A 6,274-nucleotide genomic window follows, 5' to 3' on the forward strand; every position below is an offset into this window, starting at 1 on the left:
GTAGCAAAGGAGACACAGACGTAAAGAACAGACTTTTGGACTCAGTGGGAGAAGGCGAGGGTGGGATGATTTGAGAGAATAGCATTGAAACATATACATTACCATATGTAAAACAGATGACTAGTGCGAGTTTGATGCATGAAGTAAGGCACCCAAAGCCAGTGCTCTGGGACAACATAGAGGAATAGGGTGGGGAGGGATGTGGGAGGGGTTCAGGATACGGGGGCACATGTTTACCTATGGCTGATTCATGTTGATGTATGGCAAAAATCATCACAATATTGTAAAGTAAAGATCCAATTAAAATAAATAAATTAATTTTCTTAAAAAGGCTGAATGATATTCCATTGTATGTATCACAGCCATCCCTTGTATCTGTGGGGGATTAGTTTCAGGACCAGTCATGAATACCAAAATCTGAGGATATTCAAACCCCAAAGAAGTCCCTCCTCAGCCTTAGGTTCTGCATCTGGGGATTCAATAGCAATCAACCTTCGATTTTAAACACAGTGCACGAGCTGCCAGTTGGATGAATCCACAGATGCAGAACCTGCAAATATGGAGAGCAGACTGTGCTACATTTTGTTTATCCTTTCATCCATCCATGGACATTTGGGTTGCTTCCACCTCTTGGCTCATACTACAATGAACACGGGAGTATAAATCTCTCTGTGAGATCTTGCTTTGAATTATTTTGGAAACATACCAGAAGTGAGATTGTGGGATCACATGGTAATTCAGTTGGATCTATTTTCAGTGCTCCGCTGTCACAGGCTCCCTATAAAACTCACAAGTCACACTGGAGAACTTTCACGCTGCTCAGAACTTCCTGGTTTTGTTGCATTCGATTCAAACAGGAAACAGCAGCTCCAAAAAGAAGCAGGAGTTACTTCAAGTCTGGGAAGCATGCCTGCTCTTTCGAAGTTCCCAGCATGCTACACATGATATGTGAATTAATAAAAATGACACACTTTAGCATGTTCCTTTGGCACAAACATCTGAGGCATTCTAGAGTTGGCCCTCACAACTAGAAACCATAAGAATGTTCAGAATGCACTGTAAAAAGTGCCAACTCCCACTCCATTCATCTGTAAACTAAACAATTAGTACAAAATTCACTGCAGTCTCACGTCCCTTAAAGTGAGGTTGAACAGCTGAAATCATTGAGGATGTTTCACTGATTTGGAAAATATTCAAACATAGCTTCTATATTTGAAAATCAAGCAGAGTATTATATGAAATGAATTTTTTTTGAATTTTTTATTCACAACTCCCAATAACTGAACCACGAGGTACCATGGTGACAGAAATGAAGGTAGATGGATGGGAGTTATGGAAAGACAATGGGTCCCCTATCCTTGATGTTAATTAGTTGGCCCTGGCCATATATTCCATCTGTTCATAAACTGTGACCTCAACATACGTGCTACATAAAGATAAAAAAGAACAAAATATGCACTGAACATTTATTATTGACTCGAGATTATTTTTCAAATTGGTTTAGAAAGCTGATATTTAGAAAATATTTCCTTTTCCACCTTTTGAAAATTAACTGAAGATACAGATTTATTATTAAGGAGAGAATATTTCTGTTTCTTAGCCATTTTCTTCCCTTCCTTAACCATCAGGTATACTTACAGGATAAACCATCATGGACAATTTCCAGTCAGTCATTGGCCAGTCAGATGTAAGGATCACTGTCCTGCTCCAGGTACCACTGATGGTTTAGATGTGAAGAAGGGCCCAGGATGCAAACTTCTTCAAATGCTAGTAGTGTTTCTTGTAATTGTCAAAAGAGTTGACTAATCAAAACACCTGAATTGAGGTAGACTGCTGTATAGGGTATATGTTTTAAGAATGACCTAGTTAACATTATAAAGTCATGGTCTTGAAATTCGAGAGACTTTTAAATATGAGAAAGTTCCAGTGTAGGTAAGTATTTAATCCCAAAGGAAGAGACGACTCAGAAGTTTGGGAATATGAGCTTCAAGAGTTTTCATATAGAGAAACTAGCCAAGTGAGAGAATTGGAAACACAACATATACATCACTAGAAAACAAAGCAAATAAGTAACAGCAAAATCAAAACTGTAAAATTTCCAAAGGGGGAAAAAGTCCATAAGGATGTTTTTGCCATTCCTAATTGCAAACCCTAAATATCAAACTTCTATGAGTCATGGGAAAAAGAGAGAGAAAGTGAAATCTCTGACCTCTTTTCATAGTGAAAACAGACCTGAGTGGTTATCACACATCCAATGAGAAGGGTGCCTATGGTGGGTTTGGGGCTTTCTGCTTCCTGTGAACCTAGAGGTTAGGACTAATTTAACAAATGGACAGTTGTACAACTAAATGGCATTTGTGTGGGTTGGCTCCACGTTGGGGCGAGTTGGGAGCAGGGAGGAGAGAGAACTAAAATGAGAAATCTTTCAAGGCATAGAGGAGCAGGAGAATGCCTGGGCCAGAGTTGCAGATCCCTACTAAAGGGAAACTATAGGAGATTTGTTATACCAGCATCTCAGGGCACTACTTAAAATTTTTTCTTGTTTATTTTTAAAAAATCCTTGTTACTCATCCATTTTATGAATCTGTTAGTTTGTATCTGTTACTCCTATACTCCTAATTTGTCCTCCTCACCCTCTTTGTTAACCAGAAATTTGTTTTCTATGTCTGTGAGCCTGTTTCTGTTTCACATATAGATTCATTTATATTTGGTGACTCAGATGGTAAAGATCCACCTGCAAAGCAGGAGACTTGTGTTCGATCTGTAGGTCAGGAAAATCCCGTGGAGAAGGAAATAAAACCCACTCCAGTATTCTTCCCTGGAGAATTCCATGAACAGAGGAGCGTGACAGGCTATAGTCCATAGGGTAACGATGAGTCGGACACGACTAACACACTTCATTTGTATTATCTTTTAGATTCTATATATAAGTGATTTCATATAGTATTTGTCTTTGTTCAATTTATTTCACTAAGCATAATATTCTCTAGTTCCATCCAATTCTGCAAATGGCAGAATTTCATTCTTTCAGGAATCAGTCAATCCAGTAGTCATGTATGGATGTAGAGCTGGACTGTAAAGAAAGCTGAGCACCAAATAATTGATGGTTTTGAACTGTGGTGTTGAAGAAGACTCTTGAGAGTGCCTTGGACTGCAAGGAGATCAAACCAGTCAATCCTAAAGGAAATCAGTCCTGAATATTCATTCAGCTGAAGCTGAAACTCCAATACTTTGGCCACCTGATGCGAAGAGCTGACTCATTCATTGGAAAGGACCCTGATGCTGGGAAAGATTGAAGGCAGGAGAAGAACAGGGGATAAGATGGTTGGATGGCATCACTGACGTGATGGACATGAGTTTGCGTAAGCTCCAGGAGTTGGTGACGGACAGGGAAGCCTGGCATACTGCAGTCCATGGGGTCTCAGGGAGTCAGACATGACTGAGAGATTGAACTGAACTGATAAAAGAATAAGGCCTTCAGAAATTTCCTCTCCCAGCTCCATCTTGAATTAGAATAATCATGTGTTCATAATAGGCATCTATGGAATCACTGGCCATAGGATTTCCCCAGGATGCTAAACAAAACCACATTTTGGGTTTCAGCATCATCATCTGGGTAGGAAATGACCACTGTCCAAGCACAGAAATGAAAGAGGAAGTGTAACATGGGAAGGAGACAGTTTAGGGAAAGAAAACAGTGACTTGGCCATTTTCTAAGTCTTAAACAGAGTCTTAAACTCTGAACCTGTGTCTACTGAGTTTTACTGTTGACAACTTCTCTGAAAAGAAACGTAGATATGTCTGTTTTTCTGTCTACTATGTTCTCAACTTTGCATGCATGCTAAGTCACTTCATTTGTGTCCAACTCTTTGCGACCCTATGGACCTTAGCCTGCCAGGCTCCTCTGTCCATGGGATTTTCCAGGCAAGAATACTGGAGTGGGTTGCCATGTCCTCCTACAGGGGATCTTCCTGACCCAGGGATCAAACCCATGTCTCTTATAGTTCCTGTGTTGGCAGGCAGATTCTTTACCATTAGTGCCAGGGGGGGAGCCCTCTCAACCAAAATTATTAAAATCTGTTGAACTAGCAACATATTCAATGGGTGAGAGGAAAAGATATAGAGGTTTTAAAAAACACATTTTCCATGTTATATATCACCATGCCTACCTCCAAATGTTCTATTTGAATTCCCAGACGATTCTCTAGCTAAAATGCATTAGCATCACCCAGATGCAGACAAAAATTTTATCTCCTCATATTTTCCTTACAGCATTTATTTGAGTCCCAAACCAAATAATCCTGTCTATATATCATGAGAAAAATACAAAGAAGTTTATTTGGGGGGAAAATGTCTCATTAATCATAAAAATCTAGTACTTCTGAAATGAGTAGTATTTTAAAACACGAAACCAGAAGGTTATGTTAGATCAGAGCACACATATGTCAGCAGAAGAAACTGATTTCCACACAGTGTCTGGAAGGCAGTAGAAGTAGAATGAAGATTTCCTTCCATTGTTACGGTGCTTCTCAGTGGCTCAGATGGTAATGAATCTGCCTGCAATGTGGGAGACCTGGGTTCAATCCCTGGGTTGGGAAGCTCCCCAGGAGGAGAGAATGGCAACCCATTGCAGTATTCTTGTCTGGAGAATTCCATGGACAGATAAGCCTAGAAGGCTATATAGTCCATGGGGTTGCAGACAGTCAGACACGACTGAGCGACTTTCACTCACTGCATTGTTACCACGGCTTGTGGCTGACTGTCTCACTGATGCCGATCTCCTTAATGATGGTCTCCCTCAGAAAAAAAACTGCCTCTTGTCTGCTGCTCACTTGGTTCCTGTAATGCTGATATTCTGATCAGCTGACTGGGATTCACCTGATGCAGACATTTGTTATTACCTCCCTTATCATCTTCATCAAAGCAGCAGTGGCTGTGAGCCTATGAAAGCAGCCACTTAGCCGTGATGTCAGACCTTAGTATACACATACACTCTTCTCAAAAATCTGCACATGGAGTTGATAGCAGCTTTATTCGTAATTGCCAAAACTGGGAAACAGACAAGACATCCTTCAATAGCATGTGTGCGTGCCAATTCGCTTCAGTCATGTCCGACTCTTTGTGACTCCACGGACTGTAGCCCTACAGGCTTCTGTGTCCATGGGATTTTCCAGGCAAGAATATTGGAGTGGGTTGCATGCCCTCCTCCAGGGGATCTTCCCAATCCAGGGATGGAACCCATTTCTCTTATGTCTCCCCTGCACTGGCAGGCAGATTCTTAACCACTAACGCCACCTGGGGAGCCCATCCTTCAGTAGACAAATGGCTAAATGAACTGTGATGCATCCAGATATTGGAATATTATTCAGCACTAAAAAGAAATGAGCTATGAAGCCATGAAAAGACATGGAACAACCTTAAATTCATATCACTGAGAGAAAGAAGCCAATATGAAAAGGCTACATACTGTATAATCCCAGCTACATGACATTCTGGAAAAGGCATAATTATGGGGATAGTAAAAAGATTGGTGGTTGTCATGGAATGTAGACAGGGAGACATAAACAGGCGAACACAGGAATTTTTAGGACAATGGAAATATTCTGTATATTATTAATATCATAATAATGGACACATATCTTTATATGTTTGTCTACATCATTGCAATGTATAGCATCAAGAGTGAACCCTAGGGTAGACTATGAACTTTGGGTGATCATGATGTAACATACAGAATGAACTCTGTTTGTCTCCAAGGCAAACCACTCACTATCACAGTAATCCACGTCTATGACCCAACCACTAATGCTGAAGAAGCTGAAGTTGAATGGTTCTCTGAAGACCTACAAGACCTTCTAGAACTAACACCAAAAAAAAAAAAAAAAAAAAGTCCTTTTCATCATAGGGGACTGGAACACATAAGTAGGAAGTCAAGAGATACTTAGAGTAACAGGCAAGTTTGACTTTGGAGTACAAAATGAAGCAGGACAGAGGCTAACAGAGTTTTGCCAAAAGAACACACTGGTCATAGCAAACACCTGCTTCCAACAACACAAGAGACGACTACACACATTGACATCACCAGATGGTCGACACTGGAATCAGATTGATTATATTTTTGCAGCCAAAGATGGAGAAGCTCTGTATATCAGTAAAAACAAGACTGGGAGCTGATTGTGGCTCTGATCGTGAACTCCTTATTGCAAAATTCAGACCTAAATTGAAGAAATAGGGATAACCACTAGGCCTTTCAGGTAGGACCTAAATCAAATCC

The sequence above is a fragment of the Ovis aries genome, chromosome 8 (assembly GCF_016772045.2).
Source record: "Ovis aries strain OAR_USU_Benz2616 breed Rambouillet chromosome 8, ARS-UI_Ramb_v3.0, whole genome shotgun sequence".
NCBI classification, from domain to species: domain Eukaryota; kingdom Metazoa; phylum Chordata; class Mammalia; order Artiodactyla; family Bovidae; genus Ovis; species Ovis aries.